This window comes from Bos mutus, chromosome 17 (genome assembly GCF_027580195.1).
Source record: "Bos mutus isolate GX-2022 chromosome 17, NWIPB_WYAK_1.1, whole genome shotgun sequence".
Taxonomy (NCBI): Eukaryota; Metazoa; Chordata; class Mammalia; order Artiodactyla; family Bovidae; genus Bos; species Bos mutus.
In genome coordinates, this window is record NC_091633.1 from 62,688,804 (window position 1) to 62,703,498 (window position 14,695).

General features: G+C 38.9%; 1 protein-coding gene across 6 annotated transcripts in view; it reads right to left on the reverse strand.

Annotated features, from left to right (window-relative positions):
• The window catches only part of NR3C2 (nuclear receptor subfamily 3 group C member 2), a 452,700-nt gene that overhangs the window by 326,240 nt on the left and 111,765 nt on the right, over positions 1-14,695 (reverse strand). The window lies entirely within an intron of this gene.

Sequence of the window (14,695 nt, forward strand, 5' to 3'; positions counted from 1 at the left end):
TTTTTGAATTCTCAGCCTTTGGGATGGAACTGGATGGTATGAAGCCCTGATTTCTCATTGTGTTTGTAGCCAATTTCCACCAAAGTGTTCAGAAACTAGCGAGTAAACCTTTCTATCAATGAGAAAATTCTCCCCAAAGAAGAACTTTAAAGATATCTCTGAGAAAAGTTAAAGTCAGATGAGGAAACAAAAGTCCCTGAGTAATATAAACCTCTCCCCCCACACAAACACACACTCAAAAAAAAAAAGAAAGAAAGAAAGAAAATTTAATAATTATTAGCCTTCAGAGATCAGGACATTCAGAATTGGGGGGGGCATTAAATTATAACTTCTCCATAGAAAAACAGGTTGCAGGGACTTCCCTGGTGGTCCGTGGTTAAGAACCTGCCTTCCAAAGCAGGGGACGTGGCTTCAGTCTCTGGCTGTGGAACTAAGATCCCACATGTCGCGGAGCAACTAAGCCCATGCACCACAGCTACTGAGCTTTATGCCACAGCTAGAGAGCCCGTACGCCGCAACAAGAGATTCAGAGTGCCGCAGCTAAGACCCCATGCGGCCATAAACAAACAAATAAAGGTCCACATCAAAAAATCTTAATACAAAAAGAAAAGCAGGTTGCAGAGTGGTTCCTGGTTGAGCCATGGAAATTACAAGGCTGGTTGCGTTCTTGTTTGCTAAGCCTCAAGAATGATAAGCAAGACTAAAGTTGTTGACAATTCCCAATATAGCTTTAAATTGGTTGCTGAATGCCAACAGAGGCATTAGCTTTATCTAGAGAAAGGACAATAGACTCAAGTTTATTTAAAACTTCACAAAGAATAGTTCTAAAGCCCTTATTCTTTTGCCTATACTCCAACAGGGAAAAGAAATTTCCATCCAATTTCTCTCTTAAGGAATGGCTCCTTGCAGGTCAGTATCTTCAGAAATATTAACAACTAGAGATTTTAAACTTCTTGAATAATATTCAAACGTGTCCCTTATGTTATACTCAATTAAAACACAACTTTGGTACTGTAAGTGATGACAAAGTGAGTAACTTAAGAAATCTGAACACAGACAGTATGGCTGGAAACAGCCTAGGCTTTAAAGCCAGACACCAGGATTGGAGGTCAGACTCCACTTGGAGCTACATAAACCTGGCAAGTGACTGAAGCCTGGTAATTTATGAAGTGGATATATGCCCCCATCCTCAATGAGATAATGCACCTATGGCAGCAGCACAGTGCCCTGCACCACCTCAGCATTTGGCGTATGTTAGACGCTCTCAGCAGACTCTGCATCTGTCCACCTTCAAAGCCTGAGTTTTTCCACTGCTTCTCTGTTATTAGTCTGAGGTCAGCACTGCTACTATTGCTCAACATGCTTAACATTATTAAGAGGTTTAGAAATTCTAAAACCAAATGATGCAATTTGAAGTCCCTTGAGGATGAACTGGGGTAATATACACATGACCAAGATTTGCTTCTCCGCTAGATTTGCATCTGATTCTAAGAGTGGAGAGCAGGACAATTAACCCAATAAACTACTTGGTTCTTTAACATTGTTCCAGGGCCATATAGGATCAGCAATTCTACCAAAACCTGGCAGAAAGTAAACCTTTCCACTGATTAGCAAAAGATTAAAGATGAATGAATTCAGATTGGTTTTCTGATGCACAAAGTTAAAGACTGAGAAAAGTTGGCATTTCCAAAGCATGTGCCAATGGAGGATTTCCTTTTAATTGTTCTTTCCAAAACTTTTAAACATTCAGTGAAATAATCTCAATTTGCTTTGCTTTGTTCTTTGCTTTCAAATACTGTAAATGGCTGGATTCCAGATAGAGTAGTTATCCTCAAATGCCTTCCAATGAGGCCTGCCAGATTCTGTGGTTCAGAAGTAATTTAAAAGCAGAAATGTGTAACAAATGAGACCTAATGGAAAACACTGGATGCTTTATAGTTAGAACGATCACTTTTTTTTCCCCTCCAGGGAGAAACAGACAATACATACACAGACATATGAACACATACACAGAGACATGTAAGTAAGACAGAAGACGAGTTAACGTGTGTTTCATTTCTCTTCACTGTAGACATTAATTGGCAAGAATAAAAAAATACATATATACATTGTTCTGTTTTTCAATGGAAAATGAAACTCATGATGCAACTTTTAACCAAACTCAACAACAGCACGTAAGTCAAAACAGAATACTGAGGATAATACAAACTTTATCTCAGGGTTTTCTTTGGAGGGGTATAACGTTTCACAGTTTACAAAAAATTTACTTATATAAGACAAATTCTTTCTCTATACAATGAAACAACGTTTAAATAATGACTTGTTCAAAAGAAGAAATGCCCATCTATTTAGTTACATTTCCATTGCTAGTATGCAAGCAGAGGCTGGGATGCCCCAAAGGTAATGCATGTACTGGGTAAAGGTTAACTAAACCTGGAAACTACTACACCATACTCTTCTTGGATTTGCTCATTCATTCATCATTTCAAATATTTTCTTTTTTAAAAAATTTACTGAAGCGTAGTTGACTTACAATATGATATTAGTTTCAGGTGTACAACATGGTGACTGCTATTTTTATAGACTACACAAAGTGACTGTAGAATATATAGACACAAAGTTATCAACTACTGACCCTACTCTCTGGGTTATACATCACATCCCTGTAAGTTATAATTGGTAGTATGAGTATCTTACTTCCCCTAACCCAGGGCCAGTAACCACTCCTTTGTTCTCTGTATCTGAGTTTGTTTCTGTTTTGTTATATTTGTTTGGTTCATGAATTTCTCACTAAACGTCAGGTAACTTACTACACCCTTTACATACAGCAGAGCAAAGGACAGACCTCGTCCCTCCTTTCTTAGAGCTCAGAGTCCAACAGGGAAGATTAAATACAAGAATTTATTAACAACACAAGGGCCACTGGGATGTTAACAAGAGCCCCAGGCCCGGGGCAGGGAAAGACTTCTCTACCAAAACCGACTGAAGACAAATTGGAGTTAACTGCCCAAGACGAGAGAGCAGAATTCTCCAGGCAGAAAGCTGTGAGTGAGAAGTGAAGAAACGTCAGCATGGCTGAAATGGGAGGGCAGGTGTTGAAGCCTGGAAAGGGAGGCAGGAAGTGACCTTGATAGACACAATAAAAATGTTTGGATTTTATCCCAAGAGCAAGGGAAACTGTGGAAAGACCTTAAACGGTGAAGGGATGATTAGAATCAGGCAGGAACTCTGGGCAACATGGTGTCACAGCGGGAACTGCAGCAGGAAGACCAGGTCAGAGGCCGTTATGAAAGCCCAGATGGGAAATGATGGTTCTGGGGTCCAAGCAGCTGGCCTTGACGATGAAGAGCGAACGGATTCAAAGACCTTTGGTTGTTGTTACTATTATTATTATTACTACCTCTGCTACTACTACTAGCATTCCCAAAGTATTTATGCAGCCAATATTTTTTTGAGAACCTATGCTGTGTCCCAATGGGGACACAGCAGTGAACAAAACAGAGTGCCCGTCTTCACTGAGTTTATGATCTAGTGGCACAAAAAATAAACACCACTGCTTCACAGCAATAATCCTAACAGCAGATGAAGAACTCTCACAGCAGCAGTGGTTTAGAAGGTGTACAACTGGCAATAACTGCACCATTAAGCCCTTCACACCTATTACTTATTTAATGCTTGCGATTAATTCATGAGTTAGGTCACTCTTTGAGCCTATGAAGAAACAGTCAAGACAGAGCAGCCAGCCCTCAAGCCACACTCTGCCTCTTGGTTGGGGATCTATGTGACATCCCCCAGCCAGCTATATTCGCCATAAACCTGATGTTACAACATGCTTCGTCTGCCCAAAGCTGCACCCACCACGGTGATTACTTATCCTACGTGATCTACATCTGATTCGCTGACTGTTCTGTATACTCCACAAAGGCAAGGGCTGTATCTGAATCAAGGATTTATATCCTTAGCACTTAAAAAACAAACAAACAAAGAAAAACACCTGGGACATAGGAGGTGCTTAGAAACCATTAGTTAAATGAATGAGAGTAAATTTTCCAAATTTAGGAAATTTATTCATGTATAGGCCTAAACTTGTATTTTTACCATTCTAAGAAAACTTTCTCACCTGTGTCTGCCTTGATGTACTGTGCAGAATGGATGTAACTGTATCTTCCCAGGGTCATCACTGTGGGCTCTAAGTTTTGTTCTGGGTTGTAAATGCAGTGATACCATCAGGAGCTAATGAGGTCTGCAGGGTCATTTGCCTGGATAACAAATGGCTCCCTAATTGCTGTGCTAAGTGCTTGTATGGGCTTTAATGTCCTTTCCTACCACTTTTGATACGTGTGTTCTCATGCCCTAATTTGCTGCTCCTAATACATGATAATCCAAGAAACCTAATACATGTTTACTGGCCTTATCACTAGGGCATGGAATATAGTACAGAGATTTTGTAATATATATTTTAACTACTAGAATGATTTTTCTTCATTTTTCCTTCTGACTTTTCAACCATTCTCACGCCCTAAGGTTAACTCGTTACCTGACTTTTGCTGCATTCAAAGCAGTATTACCAAAGACACAAGAAAAGCAACTTGAAAGAAAACAGCATAGCTGAACATGTACTGTTAATTTATCCACTTAATTACACAGATGTGGCAACAATTCTGAAAGGCACAAAGGAGATGCTTTCTAACTTGGCCCCTGACTTGGATAAAACAATGAATTCAGAACATGTCACCTTTCGGTGCAGAAAATTCCATTACATACTGTGCAAAATAAGTCATCATATTCCTGGTATTAAAGTGTTCTCTCTCACAAGAGCCTTTCCTTTTCACTGATTATTTTGTTTGGCTGTCTCTACAGTATTTTTTCTGGTTTCATTACGTCTCACTTGTACTATAACTTGAATCTAAGATATAGCAACGTTCCAGGGACAGCTCACAATTTTGCCTGTTGGAAAGGCTGTTAAAGTCAGCTAGAAAGCAGGCTGGGAGAAAAAAAAAAAAAAAGAAGAAGAAATTAAACTCAGAGAAGGGAAGGCATATGACAAATGTCTAGCATATTCTTATGTGGCCCCATAAGTGTGAAAGTTGCTGTTGTGTCTGACTCTTTGCGACCCCATGGACTATACGCTCCATGGAATTCTCCAGGCGGAATACTGGAGTGGGAGCCGTTCCATTCTCCAGGGGATCTATCCAACCCATGGATCGAACCCAGGTCTCCTGCATTGCAGGCAAATTCTTTACCAGCTGAGCCACTAGGGAAGCCCAAGAATACTGAAGTGGGTAACCTAGCCCTTCTCTAGTGGATCTTCCCCACCCAGGATTTGAACAGGGTCTCCTGAATTGCAAGCAGATTCTTTACCAGCTGAGCTACCAGGGAAGCCCATGTGACCCCATAAGTGTTCCAGAAAAAAAAAAAAAAAACACAAGGGTTCATAGATGCTTCCTGGTTTAAAAACTGAGCAAAATTTTTTTAAATGAGAATTATTTCCCTTTTATGAAGGCTCTACTGGTTGCTTGGGAAAACAGTTCATAATGACCACTTTCCTTAGTATTTACAACGCATTTGATTTTTTGCTGTCGATGTTAACGTATGACATGCAATATCCTAATTTCATGACTTTCATTTCCCATTAGACAATTTCTCATTATTTGCTAAATTTCTCTGAGTCCCCAGAATAGTGTAAAGGAAAGGCTGATGGTGTATACTGTTGGTATCAAGTAACACTACAGTGTACTGCTCCCAAGACGACGTTATGAGACTGAAGGAAAACATTTGCAGGAAGAAGAAAAGATGTATAAACATAAAATTGAGGAAATATGGAAACAAGGGTCCTATTATACAAGTGGCAAAATAAACTCAGCAGCCCCAAATTACAACATAGTTGTCTTTCCTGAAAGACAAGTACCTTATTATAAGTAAAACCAAGAAACACTTGCTTGTTGCTTAGAAAGTGAGCTAGTATTGTGCCAGATGCTCTGTGTTCATCATCACCTTAATACTTACTCATTCTATACACCAGGAAATAGCATTATGCCCATTTTATGGAGGAGAATATTGAGGCTGAGAAAGATTAAGTTGCCCAGGAAATACAACTGCCAGGTAGGGAAGGTCTGTTTGACTCCGAAGTTAGTGCCCTTGTATGCTGACCATCCTGATATCAGTCTACTCGCACCTCCCACTGCTGAACATGGGAATTTCCAGGAAGTTTCAGGTGGTGGGATTGAAACTCTGTGTTCATATCCATAGCATACAAGTGAAAGTGAAGTCTCCCAGTTGTGTCTGACTCTTAGTGACCCCATGGACTGCAGCCCACCAGGCTCCTCCGTCCATGGGATTTTCCAGGCAAGAGTACTGGAGTGGGGTGCCAAATAAGACTTTAAATACTATATATTTGAATAGAAAAGACCAACTACACACCCCCCACTTAACTTTTCAAATAACTGGCATTAATACCTTAATGGAAAAAAAATCAAAGATTTAGAAATATCTCTAACGACTTTTTTTTCATTCTTAAATTCAATTTCCAAATCGTACCCTTGTTCAGGCCATGCTATTATATGAGATTACTGGATTAGTTTCCTAAAAGATCTCCTTTTTTTTTTTTTTTCTCATAGCCACCACACTAAAATTCAAATTCAAAACTACCTCTCGTCTGCCTCAAAGAGGAAAGAACATTTACATCTAGACAATTTCTGTCAATAAGAACAGCTCGTTTTAAACTTAAACTCATTGTCAGAACACAATTCTGTCTCCTTGGCATGGGATATAGAGTGCTTATTGGGGGGCACTCATCACTTACCTGTCTTAAAATGGCTGTGAACTCAAGGGCAAGAAAAAAGATTTATTAGATCAATAAAGGTTTACTGACACAAATTAAATTAGCAGCCTTAAGCTTGGCACAAAATATTCTATCATTCTACTATTCTTTTTCTTGTCTTATTCCTTTGTTTCCATCCTGAGAATAAGAAACCATGTATACATCTCTGAATGCACGAGTAGTTGGTGCTCAACTTGAAAAATAAGTAATTATAAATATAATGCCCTTACCAGACTCATGTTTTTTTTTTTTTTTCCCTGAATATTTAAAAAATGCTGCAAAGGAAATTCAAGTCTCCTGTTTTAACAGCAATTTCATATTCTGGGCCGATTTGTCTTTTCTACCAGGTAACTTCTGTCTGTTTTTCCCACTGGCCAGGAACATCTACCGCTGCCCTTACCCGTGGCTGCCCCTCCCTCTGCTCTCTTAGCTGTGCCATGGAGACAAGAGCCCCACACAGGCCCCGCTTGTTAGTGACAAGCTTGGAAGGCTTTCAGCCACCTGAGGGCAAAGTGGCAGGCATTTCATTCCCAGGGCAGCTGGGAGGTGATCAGCAGATGCTTGTTGAGTCAATGAGTGAACAAAAGCAAGTGAATTGACTCACAGTGACCAGTTCTGAGTCCAGGTTTCTTCGGTTATAAAAAGGTAATAAAGGCTGCCTATAATATTAGATATTATCATTGATATGACTACCTCAGGAAGCATTCTCAAAATTCAGCCTCTGTTCTTTTATTTTTTTTAATTGAGATATAATTGACATGACATTGTATTTGCTTATGTGTGATATAACTACTTGACATATGTATACACTGCAAAATGATTGTTAAAATTAAGTTTAAATACATTCATTTCCACATGCAGTTCCAAAATATTTTTTTCCTGTGTTGAGAACTTTTAAGATGTACTCTTCTAGCAACTTTCAAATGTGCAGCACAGTATTGTTAACCACAGTCACCAAGCTGTACATTATATCCCAAGAATACTGGAGTAGGTAGCCTATCCCTATTCTCCAGCGGATCTTCCCAACCAGGAGTCGAACCATGATCTCCTGCATTGCAGGCAGATTCTTTACCAACTGAACTATCAGGGAAGCCCATTATATCCCCAGGGTTTATAACTGGATATTCATACCTTTGAACCACCTTCACCCATCCCCTCCACCCCCACCTCTGGTAACCAACAATCTACCCTCTGCATCTATGTCAGTCTCCATTCTGGTTTTAAAGCTTTAGCAGCTCAAGTACCATAAGGCGTTTTCTCAGTGTCCTATACTCGGGATACCACAAGGATGAATAATCTTGTTGAAAAAGGAAGGAATTATGGGATCTTCTTAAATGACCAACGGAAACAGAAGTTACTTATTCTTCCTGCCTTGCTGGAGGGAGGAGGGCTGACAAGAGATCAGACCTATTCCTTAAACCAAGCATGGATTCTGCAATACTGATCCTGGGACAACAGAGTCCTACCCATTTTCCAGCAGTAAAATATGTGAAGATATTTTTCTAGATTTCTCTCTCAGTTTTTGGAAGTCATCTTGAGAAAGGGTGATGTGTGGGGTGCTTCTTATGGGTTGCTATTTTTTTTGAGGTCACTTAAGAGTATTTTATTTCTCTTGTCTGTGTTAATGAAAATCATAAATCTTAACTCTACATAGAACTATACATAGTTGTTCATCTGGCCAAAATGCTGCTTCGTATCTCAGATTCTATTTAGCCACAGGTGCCAACGACCCAGTGACTCATGTAGGCTGCTGCTCAGATGAAATGAAAGGCCTCACCCCAAAACTGCATCACAGATGGTCTTCTCCTGGCATCTCTGGGGAATCAGGAAAGGATGTGAAGCTGTGGCCCTTGATCTCTTATTCCTAAAATCAATCAGCCAACTAGCTCCCTTCACAATGAATCCAACAAAGAACAACTATAGACTCTTCCTATTTAAAAATCTTATCTTACTAAATATCTTGGAAATGCCCAGCAAGTATAGATATATAAATAATGGGAATGCTAAACACAAATAAATGCCTGAAAAATAAAGATTCTTATAGAAATGTGGTTTAAAAACATAGAGCAGCTAACAAGTTACTTAACACATTTTCTGAAATAACATAAAATATAAAGTCAAATGGTGAATGAATAAACATTAATGAGATCCCCAGAGATGACAAAGCAGGTCTTAACTTTATTTGCATAGATTTCAGGTAGCAAAAAAGCAAAGTGCTCACTATAAGGCATGTATCCATTTTCACAAAACCAGAGAGATCTCTTCTGCTTAAATAAGTGAAATTAATCTCAAAATGCTCCAAAGATATAATTAAACCAGATACTGTATTTTAATATATATATTTATATCATTTATATACTGCTTTATTCCAAAAAATTGTAAGGAGGCTTACAATAAAAATCCTAGTTAAATTAATTACAAAACCTGGTAAAATATACAACTGAAGCACCAATATATTCTTATTAATACAAATCTATCATAATTTTAAATTATGGAAATATATCAGAGTCAATGCTAAATTTAGTTTGCCAAAATCACCATAAGAAATAGCTTATTTATCAACAGGAGATTTTTAAAATATACCAAAATAAGTATAGATATATCTCCCATACATATGTATATACACACACATATATACATATATTCTAGAATATATAACAACACTGAAAAACTTGCATGAGATACAGTAAATGCAAGTGGTAATGAAAAGACTGCACAAAAATAACCTACAAAAATATATATTTTTTATAAAGCAGAAAACTATACTTTTCAGAAAAATGCATACTATTCCTATAGAAAAAGACCATCTCTGCTACTCAAAACCACACACTTCCTGTAGATGAGATATAGTAGAGGATCTAGTATCAGTCTCCTTGCTGACTTAACATGCTTTATTAAGATTTTATTGTTTTATAGGACAGAGTTTCACCCTAGGCCAACCCATGTACTGTAAATAAGGAACCACATCCTAGTGATGTTTCACTATATATAAAAGGGTTCAACTTCATGGCTCTTTCACTTAAGGATGAAAACCTCTTTTCCCACCCCCTTAAAATTAGTATCACACAGCTTTGAAAAATTATTACACAAATCACAAGATATCAGTTATACCTCTGGACATGTAAAATTTATTTTAAACCTACCCAACCATGCAAATAGCCACTCACCCAATGAGGAGAAATAACTGAAAAGAAGAAAAAAATGAAATACATTTTTAGAGTGTATGTAGAATGTATTACGGACAAGGCAATTGCACCCCATTCCAGTACTCTTGCCTGGAGAATCCCATGGACAGAGGAGCCTAGTAGGCTGCAGTCCATGGGGTTGCTAGGAGTCGGATACGACTGAGCGACTTCACTTTCACTTTTCACTTACATGCATTGGAGAAGGAAATGGCAACCCACTCCAGTATTCTTGCCTGGAGAATCCCAGGGACGGGGGAGCCTGGTGGGCTGCCGTCTATGGGGTCGCACAGAGTCGGACACGACTGAAGCGACTTAGCAGCAGCAGCAGCAGAATGTATTACAAAACATATTACATTTTTCTATAGGATGCATGCACATTCAGTTGTGTCCTACTCTTTTCAACCCCATGAACTGTATATAGCCCACAAGGCTCCTCTGTGGAAATTTGCAGGCAAAAATACTGGAGTGGGTTGCCATTTCCTCCTCCAGGGGATCTTCCCCACCCAGAATCAAACCCGTGTCTCCTGCATCGGCAGGTGGATTCTTTGCCCCTGAGCCATCTGGGAAGTCCACTCTATAGGATAAATGATTATAAAGGCAGGTTTACTTTTCAAACTTATGATTAGTATTTAAAAAAATTTTAAATCCTGACATAAAATGATGATAGGAAACTAATAGTTATAATCAAACATTTTTTTTTTTTTTTAAGTGCTTTGGGTGTACAAAGTATCTCCAAAAGAAATATAGTTCATGAAGCTGTCTTTAAGGAAAATATCATAAAACTGCACCACACCCAATTAAAAACGATACAGGTTTGCCTCAACCAAGGTTAGTTTCACTTTAGCATATAAAATTAAACAAATCTTTTGTAGCTAGGATAAACATAAAACAAGAACAAAAACATTAAACTTCAAATTAGCAAAGGAAATGAAGAAGTGATTTCATGATTTTATACGGAGTTCACACTATATTTAAAAAAATACCTCCATCACATAATACCATGAATTATTTCAATGAAGGGGTCAATCAAATAACAGCTTTTAATGGAATTGAGTACAATTAAAATATCACCTGGGGCTTCCCCAGTAGGTCAGCAGTAAAAGAATCCACCTGCAATGCAGGAGACAGGGGTTGGATCCCTGGGTAGGGAAGATCCCCTGGAAAGAAATGGCTATCAACTCCAGTATTCCTGGTGGGAAACCCCATGGACAGAGGAGCCTAGGGGGCTATACAATACATGGGGTCGCAAAGAGTTGGACACGACTCAGCAATTAAACAACAACAAACTATTACCTATTTCAATAACAGAGAGTTTAACACATGTCAGAAATTGTCTAGACGTCATTGTTCTGCATAGACTAATGAGTTGTCTCACTGTTCCACTCCCTAAGCAATTTATCAGTAAGATATCTTAACATCAACATTCTCAAGGTGAGGTCCACAGACCTCTTGGGGTGTGAGGGGTGCCAGAGATTAAAGTCCCATTTAACTGACAGCATGTTACCTTAGGTTGTTTTACTTTAGGAGCAGAATATTTTCAAAGAAAAGTATCTCAGACCAAAGTCTCAACCTGCTGATGGGCCCTGCATTCACCACAATGCTCTGTCTCTTGATCTGTTTATTCTTTCCTTTGTCCAGAACACCTTTCTCAACTCTCATCCCCATTCTTTCCCAGATCAATAACCGGTGAACTTCCACCCTGGTGTAAAGCCAGCTTTCCTGCCTTGTCCAGGCAGTGCTCCATCTGGGAGGGCTTCCCACCTGGCACCGTTGTAAAGAATCTGCCTGCCAATGCAGGAGATGTGAGTTCGACTCCTGGGTTGGGAAGATCCCCTGGAGGAGGAAATGGCAACCCATTCCAGTATTCTTGCCTGAAGAATCTGATGGACAGAGGAGCCTAGAAGACTACAGTCCACAGTGTCGCAAGAGTTGGACATGACTTAGCGACAGAACTTGCACACACATGCCCACACCATCTGGGGCAGTACTCCCAAAGCCCCTGGTGACCTGCAGCACACCCCTAAGGGCAGCATCCTTCCCAGTGGGGAGGGAGGGACCCTCCCCGCTCCCTGCATTCATCCACCGGGAGCTGGCAAACAAGAAATGTGGTACAAAGTTCTCTGAAGCGTGGGCATCCCACTGTGATCACCGGGAGGAGACCGACAAGCTACCAATGAATAAAACTAATGGTAAGAAGAACACTTTGAATTGAAGAGGCTTCTTGTCAGAAATCCAAAGAGGAAAAGTAAAGTTTTGGCTTTGGAGATCAAATCCTGGTCCTGTTACCTGACCTGACCAAGTTAGTTCACCTTTTGGAATTCACCTGTATTTCCTTGGTGTTAAAATGGGGACAGGGCAAATTCCCAACACACGGGGTTAAGTGTCTATTACATGACTCGTGTGCATGAGGTTCTTAGAATAGAACCCAACATAAGCTAGTGTTTCCTGAGTGCCCCTGATACCACACAATGTTCACACACAATCCTCAGACACACAGGATAAAACTCTCATCACGCCAGTTAGCAATAGCATGAAAAGAGACACCTTTTAAAGTATTTTATATATTATACTCATCAGACAATGGAAGCCACTGTTGCTGTAATAAGGAAAATATGCTCTCTGTATATGAAAAAATTCTATCCAAAGTACTTAAAATATTGATGAAACTAAACTCTCTCATAAATGTACAAATGATTTTGCTAAACCGTGCTAAACTGTATATGTCCTGTATTTACATGTACATTATATAATTCTGAAGAAAACTATATGAACATAGAAACAGCAATGTCTCATTTGAAGACAGACACCTGTGAAGCAGACACCCAGGGTAAAAACATGAATATTTTTTCCCAGTAGTTTCATCCATAAGTAGATCTAGGCTGTAACTTATTGACCCACAGTTTCCTACATGTAAATAGAATACATTGGGAATGTAGTATAAACCTATCCATTCTAAACTGGCATTTGCTAAGAGAGATACTTGAGGAGGGCACGGCAATTCACTCTAGCGTTCTTGCCTGGAGAATCCCTTGGACAGAGGGGCCTGGCGGGCTGCTGTCCATGGGGTCGCAGAGTCGGACACCACTGAAGCAGCTTAGCACACATGCAAGAGAGATACTTAGGACCTCTATAGTACTGTAACATTATTTCAAGACAAAAAGACCACTTCTTCCTTGTGTGTATAGGACATATCCCAAGAATAGACATTTATAAAAATGCTGTCACAGAAAAAAGTCTTGCAACCCCAATTAAATTTCACTTTCCCACAACTTTCTGCTCATAACTTTATAATTCTGGGAGAATCTTAGCTGTAAATCTTTAAAATGAGCATATATAATAAAAGACAAGCCTATTTACCTACTGACAAAGTACCTATGCTTTCAAATGTCATAACCTTCCTCCTCATCCTCCCCTATAGTGAGGGGACTGAACTCTAAGGAACCCTTCTAAATGACTAGACTGTAAGTATTTTTTATATGGCAGTTATAACATGGAAGGCCCCCACAAGTCATAACTTTATCAAAGTTAAACAAATGTCATTCACATATGGCTCCAAATATAAAGCATTTTTGTAATATCTAGAAAAAAATTAATTTCTCTCTAGATGAACATAGGAAAATGCTAACAAGATAAACTTCTATGACAAAACTTTCATCAATGGCTCTTTTTATTTAACATTAATTATCTCTGTTAAACAATCCTCATGATATACTTTTGTTTTCAATTCTCACTTAAAAAGAAAATGGAATAGGAGTATAACCCACTCAAGTTTCTGGCATGTAAAAATCCAAAGTAAGGCAAAGGCTATGAATGTGAGGGATGGGTCAAAAAAGGGATAAACAGGGTCCCATGATTAAGAATTCACGTTCCAATGCTGGGGTACTGGGTTCAGTCCCTGGTCAGAGAAGTCAGATCCCACACGTGGTGAGGCAACTAATCCCTTGACCCACAAATACAGAGAAGCCCAAGCACCGCAATGAAGATCCTGCTTACCACAACTCAGACCCCATGCAGCCAGATAAAGACATAGATAAATAAATATAAAAAAGGGAATAAACACATAGAGGCCAGAAATTTTTACTTCTCGGCTTATAGAGTATTATTATAAGAGAAAACCAAAAACAAGTATCCTGAAATTATGAAAATGCACTGAAAGTACTCTCTTTCAAAAGGGCTATATTTATTCAACTATGTGTTCTCAATACAAGGTAAACCCCTTATTAAAATGCCATGCCTCAGTTCTTTGTTTCCTAAATTTAAATTATACGAAACTGCTTAATCACTGAGGTTTCCAAAAGTAGTAGGTTCCAGAATCTCAAGGAAAAAAAAAAGAAAGCTTCCATTTTTAAGACACTTATAGCTGTGCTTATCCTAATCCATTAGGGTACTTGGCCAGTAGGTTAATATTTAATTGGCAAGTTCCTTTAAACAGGATAATAGCATACTAACAACAGTATTTCTATAAACTAAGTTTAGTCTAGGAAAATGGGAAGCAGGTACAAAAATGCTAAGTAGAAAAGATAAAATAAGCTAAACCACAACTCACAAAAAAATACAGATTGAAAAAACAATCCAAAATGCTACATATGTGATTCACTTACTGGGTCACAAAAGTAACCTATTTTTCAAGCTCCATTCCTTTGGATTATCATGCCAGAGGAGAGCTACATAAAGGAAAAAGTCATGCTAG